Consider the following 23774-nt stretch of genomic DNA (forward strand, 5'->3'; position numbering starts at 1 on the left):
CACGGTCATCTGTGTATAGATGGAAATATCAACACCGCCATCTGTACAAACATGGAAATATCTACACCACTATCTGTATAAACGTGGAAATATCTACACGGCTATCTCTTTAAACATGGAAATATCTACACAGTGATCTGTATAAACATGGAAATATTTACAACACTATCTGTATAAAGATGGAAATTTCTGCACCGTTATCTGTATAAATATGGAAATATATACACCGCTATCTCTATAAACATGGAAATATCTGCACCGCCATCTGTATAAGCATGGAAATATCTACAATGCCATCTGTATACACATGGAATTATCTAAAATGCCATTTGTAGAAAGATGGAAATATCTACACCGCAATCTGTGTAAACATGGAAATTTCTACACCAATATGTGTAAAAACATGGAAATATCCACAACGCTATCGTTATAAACATGGGAATATCTACACCGCAATCTGTATAAACATGGAAATATCTACACCGCTATCTGTATAAACATGGAAATATCTTCACAGCTATCTCTATAAACATGGAAATATCTACACCGCCATCAGTATAAACATGGAAATAACTACAAAGTCATCTGTGTAAACATGGAAATATGTACAAAGCCATCTATATAAACATGGAAATATCTACACAGCCATCTGTATATACATGGAAATATCTTCACTGCTATCTGTATAAACATGGAAATAAGTACACCGCTATTTGTATAAACAAGGAAATATCTACACTGTGATCTGTAAAAACATGGAAATATTTACACCGCTATCTGTATTAACATGGAAATTTCTACACCGTTATCTGTATAAATATGGAAATTTCTACACTGCTATCTCTATAAACATGGAAATATCTACACCGCCATCTGTATAAACATGGAAATACCTATTCAGTCATCTGTGTAAACATGGAAATATCTACACCACCATCAGTATAAACATGGAAATATCTACAATGCCATCTGTATACACATGGAAATACCTACACGGAAATCTGTGTATAGATGGAAACATCAACACCGCCATCTGTACAAACTTGGAAATATCTACACTGCTATCTCTATAAACATGGAAATATCTACACTGCGGTCTGTATAAACATGGAAATATCTACACCGGTATCTGTATAAACATGGAAATATCTACACCATGATCTGTATAAACATGGAAATATATACACCGCTTTCTGTATAAACATGGAAATATCTGCACCGCTATCTCTACAGACATGGAAATATCTACAAAGCCATCTGTATAAACATGGAAATACCTACACAGTCATGTGTAGAAACATGGAAATATCTACACTGCCATCTGTATAAACATTGAAATATCTACACAGCCCTCTGTATAAATATGGAGATATCTGCATAGGCATCTGCATAAACATGGAAATATCTGCACCGCTATCTGTATAAACATGGAAATACCTACACCGGTGTCTCTATAAACATGGAAATATGTACAAAGCTATGTGTATAAACATGGAAATATCTCCACTGCGGTCTGTATAAACATGGAAACATCTCCACCGTTATCTGTATAAACATGGAAATATCTACAGCGCCATCTCTATAAACATTGAAATATCTACACTGCCATCTGTAAAAACATGGAAATATCTACACAGTCATCTGAATAAACATGGAAATATCTTCACCACCATCTGTATAAACATGGAAATACCTAAAATACCATCTGTATACACATGGAAATATCTACACAGACATCTGTATAAATATGGAAATATCTACACCGCCATCTGTATAAACATGGAAATATCTACACTGCCATCTGTAGAAAGATGGAAATATCTACACGGCTATCTCTATAAATTTGGAAATATCTACACCGCCATCTCTGTAAACATGAAAATATCTACAATGCCATCTCCATAAAGATGGATGTATCTACTCCGCCATGTGTATAAACACGGAAATATCTACACCACCATCTGTGTAAACATGGAAATATCTACACCGCTATCTGTATTAACATGGAAATATCTACACCGCAATCTGTATAAACATGGAAATATCTACACCGCTATCTGTATAAACATGGAAATATCTACAGAGCTATCTCTATAAACATGGAAATATCTACACCGCCATCTGTATAAACATGGAAATACCTACAAAGTCATCTGTAGAAACATGGAAATATCTACAAAGCCATCTGTATAAACCTGGAAATATCTACACAGCCATCTGTATATACATGGAAATATCTGCACCGCTATCTGTATAAACATGGAAATAACTACACCGCTATTTGTATAAACAAGGAAATATCTACACCGTGATCTGTATAAACATGGAAATATTTACACCGTTATCTGTATAAACATGGAAATTTCTACACCGTTATCTGTATAAATATGGAAATATCTACACCGCTATCTCTATAAACCTGGAAATATCTACACCGCCATCTGTATAAACATGGAAATACCTATACAGTCATCTGTGTAAACATGGAAATATCTACACCACCATCTGTATAAACATGGAAATATCTACAATGCCATCTGTATACACATGGAAATACCTACACGGAAATCTTTCTATAGATGGAAACATCAACACCGCCATCTGTACAAACTTGGAAATATCTTCACTGCTATCTCTATAAACATGGAAATATCTACACTGCGGTCTGTATAAACATGGAAATATCTTCACCACGATCTGTATAAACATGGAAATATCTACACCGCTATCTGTATAAACATGGTAATATCTACACCACCATCGATATAAACATGGAAATAACTACACCGCCATCTGTATAAACATGGAAATATCTACAATGCAATCTGTAGAAAGTTGGAAATATCTACACCGCAATCTGTGTATACATGGAAATATCTACACCGGTATCTGTAAAAACATGGAAATATCTACACCGCTATCTGTATAAACATGGGAATATCTACATCACCATCTGTATAAACATGGAAATATCTACAATGCCATCTGTATACACATGGAAATCCCTACACGGAAATCTGTGTATAGATGGAAACATCAACACCGCCATTTGTACAAACTTGGAAATATCTACACTGCTATCTCTATAAACATGGAAATATCTACACTGCGGTCTGTATAAACATGGAAATATCTACACCGGTATCCGTATAAACATGGAAATATCTACACCACGATCTGTATAAACATTGAAATATATACACCGCTCTCTGTATAAACTTGGAAATATCTGCACCGCTATCTCTATAGACATGGAAATATCTACAAAGACATCTGTATAAACATGGAAATAACTACACAGTCATGTGTAGGAACATGGAAATATCTACACTGCCATCTGTATAAACATAGAAATATCTACACAGACCACTGTATAAATATGGAGATATCTGCACAGGCATCTGTATAAACATGGAAATATCTGCACCGCAATCTGTATAAACATGGAAATATCTGCACTGACATCTGTAAAAACATGGAAATAACTATACAGTCATCTGTATAAACATGGAAATATCTACAATGCCATCTGTATACACATGGAAATATCTACACAGCCATCTGTATAAACATTTAAATATCTACACTGCCATCTGCATGTCCATGGAAATATCTACGCCGCCATCTGTATAAACATGGAAATATCTACAGGGCCATCTGTGTATAGATGGAAATATCAACAGTGCCATCTGTACAAACATGGAATTATCTACACTGCTATCTCTATAAACATGGAAATATCTGCACTGCCATCTGTAAAAACACGGAAAAACCTATACAGTCATCTGTATAAACATGGAAATATCTACAATGACATCTGTATACACATGGAAATATCTACACAGCCATTTGTATAAACATGTAAATATCTACACTGCTATCTCTATAGACTTGGAAATATCTACACCGCCATCTCTATAAACATGAAAATATCTACACTGCCATCTCTATAAGCATGGAACTAACTACTGCGCCATCTGTATAAACATGGAAACATCTACACCGCCATCTGTGTGAATAAGGAAATATCTACAATGCCATCTGTATAAAGATATAAATATCTGCACCGCGAGCTGTATAAACATGGAAATATCTACATCGCTATCTGTATAAACGTGGAAATACCAACACCGCTATCGGTATAAACATGGAAATATCTACAACGCCATCTATATAAACATGTAAATATCGACACCACTATGTCTATAAACATGGAAATACCTACACCGCTATCTCTAACAACATGGAAATATCTACACCGCTATCTGTATAAACATGGAAATATCTTCACAGCTATCTGTATAAACATGGAAATATCTACACCGCGATCTGTATAAACCTGGAAATATCTACACCGCCATCTGTATAAACATGGAAATATCTTCACCACGATCTGTATAAATATGGAAATATCTACACCGCTATCTGTATAAACATGGTAATATCTACACCACCATCTATATAAACATGGAAATATCTACACCGCCATCTGTATAAACATGGAAATATCTACAATGCCATCTGTAGAAAAGTGTAAATATCTACACCGCAATCTGTGTATACATGGAAATATCTACACCGCGATCTGTATAAACATGGAAATATCTACACCGCGATCTGTATAAACATGGAAATATCTACACCGCGATCTGTATAAACATGGAAATATCTACACCGCGATCTGTATTAACATGGAAATATCTACACAGCTATCTCTATAAACATGGAAATATCTACACCGCCATCTGTATAAACATGGAAATACCTACAAAGCCATGTGTATAAACATGGAAATATCTACAAAGCCATCTGTATAAACCTGGAAATATCTACACAGCCATCTGTATATACATGGAAATATCTGCACCGCTATCTGTATAAACATGGAAATAACTACACCGCTATTTGTATAAACAAGGAAATATCTAAACCGTGATCTGTATAAACATGGAAATATTTACACCGTTATCTGTATAAACATGGAAATTTCTACACCGTTATCTGTATAAATATGGAAATATCTACACCGCTATCTCTATAAACCTGGAAATATCTACACCGCCATCTGTAAACATGGAAATACCTATACAGTCATCTGTGTAAACATGGAAATATCTACACCACCATCTGTATATACATGGAAATATCTACAATGCCATCTGTATACACATAGAAATACCGACACGGAAATCTGTGTATAGATGGAAACATCAACACCGCCATCTGTACAAACTTGGAAATATCTCCACTTCTATCTCTATAAACATGGAAATATCTACACTGCGGTCTGTATAAACATGGAAATATCTACACCGGTATCTGTATAAACATGGAAATATCTGCACCGCTATCTCTATAGACATGGAAATATCTACAAAGACATCTGTATAAACATGGAAATACCTACACAGTCATGTGTAGGAACATGGAAATATCTATACTGCCATCTGTACACAGTCATGTGTAGGAACATGGAAATATCTACACTGCCATCTGTATAAACATAGAAATATCTACACAGCCCACTGTATAAATATGGAGATATCTGCATAGGCATCTGTATAAACATGGAAATATCTGCACAGCTATCTGTATAAACTTGGAAATATCTGCACTGCCATCTGTAAAAACATGGAAATAACTATACAGTCATCTGTATAAACATGGAAATATCTACAATGCCATCTGTATACACATGGAAATATCTACACAGCCATCTGTATAAACATTTAAATATCTACACTGCCATCTGCATGTCCATGGAAATATCTACGCCGCCATCTGTATAAACATGGAAATATCTACACGGCCAACTGTGTATAGATGGAAATATCAACACCGCCATCTGTACAAACATGGAAATATCTACACGGAAATCTGTGTATAGATGGAAACATCAACACCACCATCTGTACAAACTTGGAAATATCTACACTGCTATCTCTATAAACATGGAAATATCTACACTGCGGTCTGTATAAACATGGAAATATCTACACCGGTATCTGTATAAACATGGAAATATCTACACCATGATCTGTATAAACGTGGAAATATATACACCGCTTTCTGTATAAACATGGAAATATCTGCACCGCTATCTCTACAGACATGGAAATATCTACAAAGCCATCTGTATAAACATGGAAATACCTACACAGTCATGTGTAGGAACATGGAAATATCTACACTGCCATCCATATAAACATTGAAATATCTACACAGCCCTCTGTATAAATATGGAGATATCTGCATAGGCATCTGCATAAACATGGAAATATCTGCACCGCTATCTGTATAAACATGGAAATACCTACACTGGTGTCTCTATAAACATGGAAATATGTACAAAGCTATGTGTATAAATATGGAAATATCTCCACTGCTGTCTGTATAAACATGGAAACATCTCCACCGTTATCTGTATAAACATGGAAATATCTACAGCGCCATCTCTATAAACATTGAAATATCTACACTGCCATCTGTAAAAACATGGAAATATCTACACAGTCATCTGAAAAAACATGGAAATATCTACACCACCATCTGTATAAACATGGAAATACCTAAAATACCATCTGTATACACATGGAAATATCTACACAGACATCTGTAGAAATATGGAAATATCTACACCACTATCTGTATAAACATGGAAATATCTAAACTGCCATCAGTAGAAAGATGGAAATATCTACACGGCTATCTCTATAAATATGGAAATATCTACACCGCCATCTCTATAAACATGAAAATATTTACAATGCCATCTCCATAAAGATGGATGTATCTACTCCGCCATGTGTATAAACACGGAAATATCTACACCACCGTCTGTGTAAACATGGAAATATCTACACCGCTATCTGTATAAACATGGAAATATCTACACCGCAATCTGCATGTCCATGGAAATACCTACGCTGTCATCTGTATAAACATGGAAATATCTACAGGGCCATCTGTGTATAGATGGAAATATCAACACCGCCATCTGTAAAAACATGGAAATATCTACACCGCTATCTCTATAAACATGGAAATATCTGCACTGCCATCTGTAAAAACATGGAAATAACTACACAGTCATCTGTATAAACATGGAAATATCTACAATGCCATCTGTATACACAAGGAAATATCTACACAGCCATCTGTATAAACATGTAAATATCTACACTGCTATCTCTATAAATATAGAAATATCTACACCGCCATCTCTATAAACATGAAAATATCTACACTGCCATCTCCATAAACATGGAACTAACTACTCCGCCGTCTGTATAAACATGGAAACATCTACACCGCCATCAGTGTGAATAAGGAAATGTCTACAATGCCATCTGTATAAAGATATAAATATCTGCCCCGCGAGCTGTATAAACATGGAAATATCTACATCGCTATCTGTATAAACGTGGAAATACCAACACCGCTATCGGTATAAACATGGAAATATCTACAACACCATCTATATAAACATGGAAATATCTACACCGCTATGTCTATAAACATGGAAATACCTACACCGCTATCTCTATAAACATGGAAATATCTAAACCGCTATCTGTATAAACATGGAAATGTCTACACCGCTATCTGTATAAACATGGAGATATCTACACCGCGATCTGTATAAACATGGAGATATCTTCACCATGATCTGTATAAACATGGAAATATCTACACCACTATCTGTATAAACATGGTAATATCTACACCACCATCTATATAAACATAGAAATATCTACACTGCCATCTGTACAAAGATGGAAATATCTACAATGCCATCTGTAAAAACATGGAAATATCTACACTGCAATCTGTGTAAACATGGAAACATCTACACCGCGATCTGTTTAAACATGGAAATATCTACAGCGCCATCTCTATAAACATTGAAATATCTACACTGTCATCTCTAAAAACATGGAAATAACTACACAGTCATCTGAATAAACATGGAAATATCTACACCACCATCTGTATAAACATGGAAATACCTACAGTACCATGTGTATACCCATGGAAATATCTACACAGACATCTGTGTAAATATGGAAATATCTACACCGCCATCTGTGTAAACATGGAAACACCTACACCGCGATCTGTATAAACATGGAAATATCTACACCACCATCTATATAAACATGGAAATATCTACACCGCCATCTGCATAAACATGGAAATATCTACAATGCCATCTGTAGAAAGATGGAAATATCTATACCGCAATCTGTGTAAACATGGAATTATCTACACCGATATCTGTAAATACATGGACATATCTACACCGCTATATGTATAAACATGGAAATATCTACAGCGCCATCTCTATAAACATTGAAATGTCTACTCTGCCATCTGTAAAAACATGGAAATATCTACACAGTCATCTGAATAAACATGGAAATATCTACACCACCATCTGTATAAACATGGAAATACCTACAATACCATCTGTATACACATGGAAATATCTACGCAGACATCTGTATAAATATGGAAATATCTACACCGCCATCTGTTTAAACATGGAAATATCTACACGGCGATCTGTAGAAAGATGGAAATATCTACACCACTATCTCTATAAATATGGAAATATCTACACCGCCATCTCTATAAACATGAAAATATCTACACTGCCATCTCCATAAAGATGGAATTATCTACTCTGCCATGTGTATATACACGGAAATATCTATACAGTCATCTGTATAAACATGGAAATATCTACAATGCCATCTGTATACACATGGAAATATCTACACAGCCATCTGCATAAACATTTAAATATCTACACTGCCATCTGCATGTCCATGGAAATATCTACACCGCCATCTGTGTGAATAAGGAAATATCTACAATGCCATCTGTATAAAGATATAAATATGTGCACCGCGAGCTGTATAAACATGGAAATATCTACATCGCTATCTGTATAAACGTGGAAATACCAACACCGCTATCGGTATAAACATGGAAATATTTACAACGCCATCTATATAAACATGGAAATATCTACACCGCTATGTCTATAAACATGGAAATACCTACACAGCTATCTCTAAAAACATGGAAATATCTACACCGCTATCTGTATAAACGTGGAGATATCTACACCGCGATCTGTATAAACCTGGAAATATCTACACCGCGATCTGTATAAACATGGAAATATCTTCACCACGATCAGTATAAACATGGAAATATCTACACCGCTATCTGTATAAACAAGGTAATATCTACACCGCCATCTATATAAACACGGAAATATCTACACCGCCATCTGTATAAACATGGAAATATCTACAATGCCATCTGTAGAAAGATGGAAATATCTACAACGCAATCTGTGTATACATGGAAATATCTACACCGATATCTGTAAAAACATGGAAACATCTACACCGCTATCTCTATAAACATGGAAATATCTGCACTGCAATCTGTAAAAACATGGAAATACCTATACAGTCATCTGTATAAACATGGATATATCTACAATGCCATCTGTATACACATGGAAATATCTACACAGCCATCTGTATAAACATGTAAATAACTACACTGCTATCTCTATAAACATGGAAATATCTACACCGCCATCTCTATAAACATGAAAATATCTACACTGCCATCTCCATAAACATGGAACTATCTACTTCGCCATCTGTATAAACATGGAAACATCTACACCGCCATCTGTGTGAATAAGGAAATATCTACAATGCCATCTGTATAAAGATATAAATATCTGCACCGCGAGCTGTATAAACATGGAAATATCTACATTGCTATCTGTATAAACGTGGAAATACCAACCCCGCTATCGGTATAAACATGGAAATATCTACAACGCCATCTATATAAACATGGAAATATCTACACCGGTATGACTATAAACATGGAAATACCTACACCGCTATCTCTATAAACATGGAAATATATACACCGCTATCTGTATAAACATGGAAATATCTACACTGCTATCTGTATAAACATGGAAATATCTACACCGCGATCTGTATAAACATGGAAATATCTACACCGCGATCTGTATAAACATGGAAATATCTTCACCACGATCTGTATAAACATGGAAATATTTACACCGCTATCTGTATAAACATGGTAATATCCACACCACCATCTATATAAACATGGAAATATCTACACTGCCATCTGTATAAACTTGAAAATATCTACAATGCCATTTGTAGAAAGATGGAAATATCTACACCGCAATCTGTGTAAACATGGAAATATCTACACCGATATGTGTAAAAACATGGAAATATCTACAACGCTATCCTTATAAACATGGGAATATCTGCACCGCAATCTGTATAAACATGGAAATATCTTCACCGCGATCTGTATAAACATGTAAATATCTACACAGCTATCTCTATAAACATGGAAATATCTACACCGCCATCAGTATAAACATGGAAATACCTACAAAGTCATCTGTGTAAACATGGAAATATCTACAAAGCCATCTATATAAACATGGAAATATCTACACAGCCATCTGTATATACATGGAAATATCAACACTGCTATCTGTATAAACATGGAAATATGTACACCGCTATTTGTATAAACAAGGAAATATCTACACCGTGATCTGTATAAACATGGAAATATTTACACCGCTATCTGTATTAACATGGAAATTTCTACACCGTTATCTCTATAAATATGGAAATATCTACACTGCTATCTCTATAAACATGGAAATATCTACACCGCCATCTGTATAAACATGGAAATACCTATACAGTCATCTGTGTAAACATGGAATTATCTACACCACCATCTGTATAAACATGGAAATATCTACAATGCCATCTGTATACACATGGAAATACCTACACGGCAATCTGTGTATAGATGGAAACATCAACACCGCCATCAGTACAAACTTGGAAATATCTACACAGCTATCTCTATAAACATGGAAATATCTACACTGCGGTCTGTATAAACATGGAAATATCTACACCGGTATCTGTATAAACATGGAAATATCTACACCACGATCTGTATAAACATGGAAATATATACACCGCTATCTGTATAAACATGGAAATATCTGCACTGCTATCTCTACAGACATGGAAATATCTACAAAGCCATCTGTATAAACATGGAAATACCTACACAGTCATGTGTAGGAACATGGAAGTATCTACACTGCCATCTGTATAAACATTGAAATATCTACACAGCCCTCTGTATAAATATGGAGATATCTGCATAGGCATCTGCATAAACATGGAAATATCTGCACCGCTATATGTATAAACATGGAAATACCTACACCGGTGTCTCTATAAACATGGAAATATGTACACCGCTATGTGTATAAACATGGAAATATCTCCACTGCCGTCTGTATAAACATGGAAACATCTCCACCGTTATCTGTATAAACATGGAAATATCTACAGCGCCATCTCTATCAACATTGAAATATCTACACTGCCATCTGTAAAAACATGGAAATACCTACACAGTCATCTGAATAAACATGGAAATATCTACACCACCATCTGTATAAACATGGAAATATCTACACCGCTATCTCTATAAACATGGAATTATCTGCACTGCCATCTGTAAAAACATGGAAATAACAACACAGTCATCTGTATAAACATGGAAATATCTACAATGCCATCTGTATACACATGGAAATGTCTACACAGCTATCTGTATAAACATGTAAATATCTACACTGCTATCTCTATAAATATGGAAATATCTACACCGCCATCTCTATAAACATTAAAGTATCTACACTGCCATCTCCATAAACATGGAACTAACTACTCCGCCGTCTGTATAAACATGGAAACATCTACACCGCCATCAGTGTGAATAAGGAAATATCTACAATGCCATCTGTATAAAGATATAAATATCTGCACCGCAAGCTGTATAAATATGGAAATATCTACATCGCTATCTGTATAAACGTGGAAATACCAACACCGCTATCGGTATAAACATGGAAATATCTACAACACCATCTATATAAACATGGAAATATCCTACACCGCTATGTCTATAAACATGTAAATACCTACACCGCTATCTCTATAAACATGGAAGTATCTACACCTCTATCTGTATAAACATGGAAATATCTACACCGCTATCTGTATAAACATGGAAATATCTACAATGCGATCTGTATAAACATGGAAATATCTTCACCAGGATCTGTATAAAAATGGAAATATCTACACCACTATCTGTATAAACATGGTAATATCTACACCACCATCTATATAAACATGGAAATATCTACACTGCCACCTGTATAAACATGGAAATACCTACAATGCCATCTGTAAAAACATGGAAATATCTACACTGCAATCTGTGTAAACATGGAGACATCTACACCGCGATCTGCATAAACATGGAAATATCTACAGCGCCACCTCTATAAACATTGAAATATCTAAACTGCCATCTGTAAAAACATGGAAATACCTACAAAGTAATCTGTATAAACATGGAAATATCTACAAAGCCATCTGTATAAACATGGAAATATCTACACAGCCATCTGTATATACATGGAAATATCTACCCCGCTATCTGTAAAAACATGGAAATAACTACACCGCTATTTGTATAAACAAGGAAACATCTACAGCGTGATCTGTATAAACATGGAAATATTTACACCACTATCTGTATAAACATGTAAATTTCTACACCGTTATCTGTATAAATATGGAAATATCTACACCGCTATCTCTGCAAACATGGAGATAACTACACCGCCATCTGTATAAACATGGAAATACCTATACAGTCATCTGTGTAAACATGGAAATATCTACACCACCATGTGTATAAACATGGAAATATCTACAATGCCATCTGTATACACATGGAAATACCTTCACAGGAATCTGTGTATAGATGGAAACATCAACACCGCCATCTTTTCAAATTTGGAAAGATCTACACTGCTATCTCTATAAACATGGAAATATCTACACTGCGGTCTGTATAAACATGGAAATATCTACACCGGTATCTGCATAAACATGGAAATATCTACACCACGATCTGTATAAGCATGGAAATATATACACCGCTATCTGTATAAACATGGAAATATCTGCACCGCTAACTCTATAGACATGGAAATATCTACAAAGCCATCTGTATAAACATGGAAATACCTACACAGTCATGTGTAGCAACATGGAAATATCTACACTGCCCTCAGTATAAGCATAGAAATATCTACGCAGCCCTCTGTATAAATATGGAGATATCTGCATAGGCATCTGTATAAACATGGAAATATCTGCACCGCCATCTGCATAAACATGGAAATACCGACACCGCTGTCTCTGTAAACATGGAAATATGTACACGGCTATGTGTATAAACTTGGAAATATCTCCACTGCTGTCTGTATAAACATGGAAATATCTTCACCGTTATCTGTATAAACATGGAAATATCTACAGCGCCATCTCTGTAAACATTGAAATATCTACAATGCCATCTGTAAAAACATGGAAATATCTACACAGTCATCTGAGTAAACATGGAAATACCTACACCACCATCTGTATAAACATGGAAACACCTACAATACCATCTCTATACACATGGAAATATCTACACTGACATCTGTATAAATATGGAAATATCTATGCCGCCCTCTGTATAAACATGGAAATATCTACGCGGACATCCGTGTATAGATGGAAATATCTACACCGCCATCTGTACAAACATGGAAATATCTACACCGCTATCTCTATAAACATGGAAATATCTGCAATGCAATCTGTAAAAACATGGAAATACCTATACAGTCATCGGTATAAACATGGAAATATCTACAATGCCATCTGTATACACTTGGAAATATCTACACAGCCATCTGTATAAACATGTAAATATCTACACTGCTATCTCTATAAACATGGAAATATCTACACCGCCATCTCTATAAACATGAAAATATCTACACTGCCATCTCCATAAACATGGAACTATCTACTTCGCCATCTGTATAAACATGGAAACATCTACACCACCATCTGTGTGAATAAGGAAACATCTACAATGCCATCTGTATAAAGATATACATATCTGCACCGCTAGCTGTATAAACATGGAAATATCTTCACCACGATCTGTATAAACATTGAAATAACTACACCGCGATCTGTATAAACATGGAAATATCTACACCGTGATCTGTATAAACATGGAAATATCTACACCGCTATCTGTATAAACATGGAAATATCTACACAGCTATCTCTAAAAACATTGAAATATCTACACCGCCATCAGTATAAACATGGAAATAACTACAAAGTCATCTGTGTAAACATGGAAATATCTACAAAGCCATCTCTATGAACATGGAAATATCTACACAGCCATCTGAATATACATGGAAATATCTACACTGCTATCTGTATAAACATGGAAATAAGTACACCGCTATTTGTATAAACTAGGAAATATCTACACTGTGATCTGTATAAACATGGAAATATTTACACCGCTATCTGAATTAACATGGAAATTTCTACACCGTTATCTGTATAAATATGGAAATTTCTACACTGCTATCTCTATAAACATGGAAATATCTACACCGCCATCTGTATAAACATGGAAATACCTATTCAGTCATCTGTGTAAACATGGAAATATCTACACCACCATCAGTATAAACATGGAAATATCTACAATGCCATCTGTATACACACGGAAATACCTACACGGAAATCTGTGTATAGATGGAAACATCAACACCGCCATCTGTACAAACTTGGAAATATCTACACTGCTATCTCTATAAACATGGAAATATCTACACTGCGGTCTGTATAAACATGGAAACATCTACACCGGTATCTGTATAAACATGGAAATATCTACACCATGATCTGTATAAACATGGAAATATATAAACCGCTTTCTGTATAAACATGGAAATATCTGCACCGCTATCTGTACAGACATGGATATATCTACAAAGCCATCTGTATAAACATGGAAATACCTACACAGTCATGTGTAGGAACATGGAAATATCTACACTGCCATCCGTATAAACATTGAAATATCTACACAGCCCTGTGTATAAATATGGAGATATCTGCATAGGCATCTGCATAAACATGGAAATATCTGCACCGCTATCTGTATAAACATGGAAATACCTACACCGGTGTCTCTATAAACATGGAAATATGTGCACCGCTATGTGTATAAACATGGAAATATCTCCACTGCTGTCTGTATAAACATGGAAACATCTCCACCGTTATCTGTATAAACATGGAAATATCTACAGCGCCATCTCTATAAACATTGAAATATCTACACTGCCATCTGTAAAAACATGGAAATATCTACACAGTCATCTGAATAAAGATGGAAATATCTACACCACCATCTGTATAAACATGGAAATACCTAAAATACCATCTGTATACACATGGAAATATCTACACCGACATCTGTATAAATATGGAAATATCTACACCGCCATCTGTATAAACATGGAAATATCTACACTTCCATCTGTAGAAAGATGGAAATATCTACACGGCGATCTCTATAAATATGGAAATATCTACACCGCCATGTCTATAAACATGAAAATATCTACAATGCCATCTCCATAAAGATGGATGTATCTACCCCGCCATGTGTATAAACACGGAAATATCTACACCACCATCTGTGTAAACATGGAAATATCTACGCCGCTATCTGTATAAACATGGAAATATCTACACCGCCATCCGCATGTCCATGGAAATACCTACGCTGTCATCTGTATAAACATGGAAATATCTACACGGCCATCTGTGTATAGATGGAAATATCAACACAGCCATCTGTAAAAACATGGAAATATCTACACCGCTATATGTATAAACATGGAAATATCTGCACTGCCATCTGTAAAAACACTTAAAAAACTATACAGTCATCTGTATAAACATGGAAATATCTACAATGCCATCTGTATACACACGGAAATATCTACACAGCCATCTGTATAAACATGTAAATATCTACACTGCTATCTGTATAAACATGGAAATATCTTCACCACGATCTGTATAAACATGGAAATATCTACACTGCTATCTGTATAAACATGGTAATATCTACACCACCATCTATATAAACATTTAAATATCTACACAGCCATCTGTATAAATATGGAAATATCTACAATGCCATCTGTAAAAACATGGAAATACCTACACCGCAATCTGTGTAAACATGGAAACATCTACACCGCGATCTGTATAAACATGGAAATATCTACAGTGCCATCTCTATAAACATTGAAATATCTACAACGCTATTTGTGTAAACATGGAAATATCTACACAGCTCTCTGTGTAAACTTGAAAATATCTACACAGTTATCTGTGTAAAAATGGAAATATCTACACGGCAATCTGTGCAAAGAAGGAAATAACTACACGGGTATCTCTCAAAACATGGAAATCTCTACACTGCCATCTCTCTAAAGATGGAAATATCTGCACTGCGTGTTGTATAATCATGGAAATATCTACACCGCTATCTCTATAAGCATGGAAATACCTACAACGCCATCTCTATAAATATGGAAATATCTACAATGCTATCTCTCTAAACATGGAAATGTCTACACCGCTATCTGTATAAACATGGAAATATCTAGATCGTTATCTCTATAAACATGAAAATATCTACACTGACATCTGTATAAACATGGAAATAACTTCACAGTCATCTGTATAAACATGGAAATATCTACACCACCATCTGTATAAACATGGAAATATCTACATGGAAAGCTGTATAAACATGCAAATATCTAGACAGTCATCTCTATAAACAAGGAAATATCTAGACCGCTATCTGTATAAACATGGAAATACCCACACTGCTATCTGTATAAACATGGAAATAGCCACACCGCTATCTGTATAAACATGGAAATATCTGCACCGCTATATTTATAAACATGGAAATATCTGCAACTCTATCTGTGTAAACATAGAAATATCTACACGGCTATATTTGTAAACCTGGAAATATCTGCACCGATATCTGTATAAACAAGGAAATATTTACAACGCCATCTGTATAAACATGGATATACCTACACCGTTATCTGTATAAATATGGAAATATGCACACCGATATTTTTATAAACATGGAAATACCTACACCGATTTCTCTATAAACATGGAAATATCTACACTGCAATCTCTATATACATGGAAATATCTACGCCGCCATCTCTATAAACATGAAAATATCTACACCGCCATCTTCAGAAACACGGATGTATCTACACCGCCATCTGTATAAACATGGAAATATCTACACAACTCTCTGTATAAACATGGAAATAACTTCATTGCCATCTCTATAAACATGGAAATATCTACACCACCATCTGTATAACGATGGAAATATCTACACCGCAATCTGTATAAATATGGAAATACCTACACCGCTACCTCTATAGACAAGTAAATACCTACACCGCTATCTGTATAAACATTGATATATCTACACTGCCATCTGTACACACATGGAAATATCTACACAGCCATCTCTATAAACATGGAAATACCTACAATGCTATCTCTATGAACATGGAAATATCTACACCGCTATGTGTATAAACATGGAAATATCTACAGCGCCATCTCTATCAACATTGAAATATCTACACTGCCATCTGTAAAAACATGGAAATACCTACACAGTCATCTGAATAAACATGGAAATATCTACACCACCATCTGTATAAACATGGAAATATCTACACCGCTATCTCTATAAACATGGAATTATCTGCACTGCCATCTGTAAAAACATGGAAATAACAACACAGTCATCTGTATAAACATGGAAATATCTACAATGCCATCTGTATACACATGGAAATGTCTACACAGCTATCTGTATAAACATGTAAATATCTACACTGCTATCTCTATAAATATGGAAATATCTACACCGCCATCTCTATAAACATTAAAGTATCTACACTGCCATCTCCATAAACATGGAACTAACTACTCCGCCGTCTGTATAAACATGGAAACATCTACACCGCCATCAGTGTGAATAAGGAAATATCTACAATGCCATCTGTATAAAGATATAAATATCTGCACCGCAAGCTGTATAAATATGGAAATATCTACATCGCTATCTGTATAAACGTGGAAATACCAACACCGCTATCGGTATAAACATGGAAATATCTACAACACCATCTATATAAACATGGAAATATCCTACACCGCTATGTCTATAAACATGTAAATACCTACACCGCTATCTCTATAAACATGGAAGTATCTACACCTCTATCTGTATAAACATGGAAATATCTACACCGCTATCTGTATAAACATGGAAATATCTACAATGCGATCTGTATAAACATGGAAATATCTTCACCAGGATCTGTATAAAAATGGAAATATCTACACCACTATCTGTATAAACATGGTAATATCTACACCACCATCTATATAAACATGGAAATATCTACACTGCCACCTGTATAAACATGGAAATACCTACAATGCCATCTGTAAAAACATGGAAATATCTACACTGCAATCTGTGTAAACATGGAGACATCTACACCGCGATCTGCATAAACATGGAAATATCTACAGCGCCACCTCTATAAACATTGAAATATCTAAACTGCCATCTGTAAAAACATGGAAATACCTACAAAGTAATCTGTATAAACATGGAAATATCTACAAAGCCATCTGTATAAACATGGAAATATCTACACAGCCATCTGTATATACATGGAAATATCTACCCCGCTATCTGTAAAAACATGGAAATAACTACACCGCTATTTGTATAAACAAGGAAACATCTACAGCGTGATCTGTATAAACATGGAAATATTTACACCACTATCTGTATAAACATGTAAATTTCTACACCGTTATCTGTATAAATATGGAAATATCTACACCGCTATCTCTGCAAACATGGAGATAACTACACCGCCATCTGTATAAACATGGAAATACCTATACAGTCATCTGTGTAAACATGGAAATATCTACACCACCATGTGTATAAACATGGAAATATCTACAATGCCATCTGTATACACATGGAAATACCTTCACAGGAATCTGTGTATAGATGGAAACATCAACACCGCCATCTTTTCAAATTTGGAAAGATCTACACTGCTATCTCTATAAACATGGAAATATCTACACTGCGGTCTGTATAAACATGGAAATATCTACACCGGTATCTGCATAAACATGGAAATATCTACACCACGATCTGTATAAGCATGGAAATATATACACCGCTATCTGTATAAACATGGAAATATCTGCACCGCTAACTCTATAGACATGGAAATATCTACAAAGCCATCTGTATAAACATGGAAATACCTACACAGTCATGTGTAGCAACATGGAAATATCTACACTGCCCTCAGTATAAGCATAGAAATATCTACGCAGCCCTCTGTATAAATATGGAGATATCTGCATAGGCATCTGTATAAACATGGAAATATCTGCACCGCCATCTGCATAAACATGGAAATACCGACACCGCTGTCTCTGTAAACATGGAAATATGTACACGGCTATGTGTATAAACTTGGAAATATCTCCACTGCTGTCTGTATAAACATGGAAATATCTTCACCGTTATCTGTATAAACATGGAAATATCTACAGCGCCATCTCTGTAAACATTGAAATATCTACAATGCCATCTGTAAAAACATGGAAATATCTACACAGTCATCTGAGTAAACATGGAAATACCTACACCACCATCTGTATAAACATGGAAACACCTACAATACCATCTCTATACACATGGAAATATCTACACTGACATCTGTATAAATATGGAAATATCTATGCCGCCCTCTGTATAAACATGGAAATATCTACGCGGACATCCGTGTATAGATGGAAATATCTACACCGCCATCTGTACAAACATGGAAATATCTACACCGCTATCTCTATAAACATGGAAATATCTGCAATGCAATCTGTAAAAACATGGAAATACCTATACAGTCATCGGTATAAACATGGAAATATCTACAATGCCATCTGTATACACTTGGAAATATCTACACAGCCATCTGTATAAACATGTAAATATCTACACTGCTATCTCTATAAACATGGAAATATCTACACCGCCATCTCTATAAACATGAAAATATCTACACTGCCATCTCCATAAACATGGAACTATCTACTTCGCCATCTGTATAAACATGGAAACATCTACACCACCATCTGTGTGAATAAGGAAACATCTACAATGCCATCTGTATAAAGATATACATATCTGCACCGCTAGCTGTATAAACATGGAAATATCTTCACCACGATCTGTATAAACATTGAAATAACTACACCGCGATCTGTATAAACATGGAAATATCTACACCGTGATCTGTATAAACATGGAAATATCTACACCGCTATCTGTATAAACATGGAAATATCTACACAGCTATCTCTAAAAACATTGAAATATCTACACCGCCATCAGTATAAACATGGAAATAACTACAAAGTCATCTGTGTAAACATGGAAATATCTACAAAGCCATCTCTATGAACATGGAAATATCTACACAGCCATCTGAATATACATGGAAATATCTACACTGCTATCTGTATAAACATGGAAATAAGTACACCGCTATTTGTATAAACTAGGAAATATCTACACTGTGATCTGTATAAACATGGAAATATTTACACCGCTATCTGAATTAACATGGAAATTTCTACACCGTTATCTGTATAAATATGGAAATTTCTACACTGCTATCTCTATAAACATGGAAATATCTACACCGCCATCTGTATAAACATGGAAATACCTATTCAGTCATCTGTGTAAACATGGAAATATCTACACCACCATCAGTATAAACATGGAAATATCTACAATGCCATCTGTATACACACGGAAATACCTACACGGAAATCTGTGTATAGATGGAAACATCAACACCGCCATCTGTACAAACTTGGAAATATCTACACTGCTATCTCTATAAACATGGAAATATCTACACTGCGGTCTGTATAAACATGGAAACATCTACACCGGTATCTGTATAAACATGGAAATATCTACACCATGATCTGTATAAACATGGAAATATATAAACCGCTTTCTGTATAAACATGGAAATATCTGCACCGCTATCTGTACAGACATGGATATATCTACAAAGCCATCTGTATAAACATGGAAATACCTACACAGTCATGTGTAGGAACATGGAAATATCTACACTGCCATCCGTATAAACATTGAAATATCTACACAGCCCTGTGTATAAATATGGAGATATCTGCATAGGCATCTGCATAAACATGGAAATATCTGCACCGCTATCTGTATAAACATGGAAATACCTACACCGGTGTCTCTATAAACATGGAAATATGTGCACCGCTATGTGTATAAACATGGAAATATCTCCACTGCTGTCTGTATAAACATGGAAACATCTCCACCGTTATCTGTATAAACATGGAAATATCTACAGCGCCATCTCTATAAACATTGAAATATCTACACTGCCATCTGTAAAAACATGGAAATATCTACACAGTCATCTGAATAAAGATGGAAATATCTACACCACCATCTGTATAAACATGGAAATACCTAAAATACCATCTGTATACACATGGAAATATCTACACCGACATCTGTATAAATATGGAAATATCTACACCGCCATCTGTATAAACATGGAAATATCTACACTTCCATCTGTAGAAAGATGGAAATATCTACACGGCGATCTCTATAAATATGGAAATATCTACACCGCCATGTCTATAAACATGAAAATATCTACAATGCCATCTCCATAAAGATGGATGTATCTACCCCGCCATGTGTATAAACACGGAAATATCTACACCACCATCTGTGTAAACATGGAAATATCTACGCCGCTATCTGTATAAACATGGAAATATCTACACCGCCATCCGCATGTCCATGGAAATACCTACGCTGTCATCTGTATAAACATGGAAATATCTACACGGCCATCTGTGTATAGATGGAAATATCAACACAGCCATCTGTAAAAACATGGAAATATCTACACCGCTATATGTATAAACATGGAAATATCTGCACTGCCATCTGTAAAAACACTTAAAAAACTATACAGTCATCTGTATAAACATGGAAATATCTACAATGCCATCTGTATACACACGGAAATATCTACACAGCCATCTGTATAAACATGTAAATATCTACACTGCTATCTGTATAAACATGGAAATATCTTCACCACGATCTGTATAAACATGGAAATATCTACACTGCTATCTGTATAAACATGGTAATATCTACACCACCATCTATATAAACATTTAAATATCTACACAGCCATCTGTATAAATATGGAAATATCTACAATGCCATCTGTAAAAACATGGAAATACCTACACCGCAATCTGTGTAAACATGGAAACATCTACACCGCGATCTGTATAAACATGGAAATATCTACAGTGCCATCTCTATAAACATTGAAATATCTACAACGCTATTTGTGTAAACATGGAAATATCTACACAGCTCTCTGTGTAAACTTGAAAATATCTACACAGTTATCTGTGTAAAAATGGAAATATCTACACGGCAATCTGTGCAAAGAAGGAAATAACTACACGGGTATCTCTCAAAACATGGAAATCTCTACACTGCCATCTCTCTAAAGATGGAAATATCTGCACTGCGTGTTGTATAATCATGGAAATATCTACACCGCTATCTCTATAAGCATGGAAATACCTACAACGCCATCTCTATAAATATGGAAATATCTACAATGCTATCTCTCTAAACATGGAAATGTCTACACCGCTATCTGTATAAACATGGAAATATCTAGATCGTTATCTCTATAAACATGAAAATATCTACACTGACATCTGTATAAACATGGAAATAACTTCACAGTCATCTGTATAAACATGGAAATATCTACACCACCATCTGTATAAACATGGAAATATCTACATGGAAAGCTGTATAAACATGCAAATATCTAGACAGTCATCTCTATAAACAAGGAAATATCTAGACCGCTATCTGTATAAACATGGAAATACCCACACTGCTATCTGTATAAACATGGAAATAGCCACACCGCTATCTGTATAAACATGGAAATATCTGCACCGCTATATTTATAAACATGGAAATATCTGCAACTCTATCTGTGTAAACATAGAAATATCTACACGGCTATATTTGTAAACCTGGAAATATCTGCACCGATATCTGTATAAACAAGGAAATATTTACAACGCCATCTGTATAAACATGGATATACCTACACCGTTATCTGTATAAATATGGAAATATGCACACCGATATTTTTATAAACATGGAAATACCTACACCGATTTCTCTATAAACATGGAAATATCTACACTGCAATCTCTATATACATGGAAATATCTACGCCGCCATCTCTATAAACATGAAAATATCTACACCGCCATCTTCAGAAACACGGATGTATCTACACCGCCATCTGTATAAACATGGAAATATCTACACAACTCTCTGTATAAACATGGAAATAACTTCATTGCCATCTCTATAAACATGGAAATATCTACACCACCATCTGTATA

This window comes from Pan paniscus, chromosome 19 (assembly GCF_029289425.2).
Source record: "Pan paniscus chromosome 19, NHGRI_mPanPan1-v2.0_pri, whole genome shotgun sequence".
In the NCBI taxonomy this organism is placed as follows: domain Eukaryota; kingdom Metazoa; phylum Chordata; class Mammalia; order Primates; family Hominidae; genus Pan; species Pan paniscus.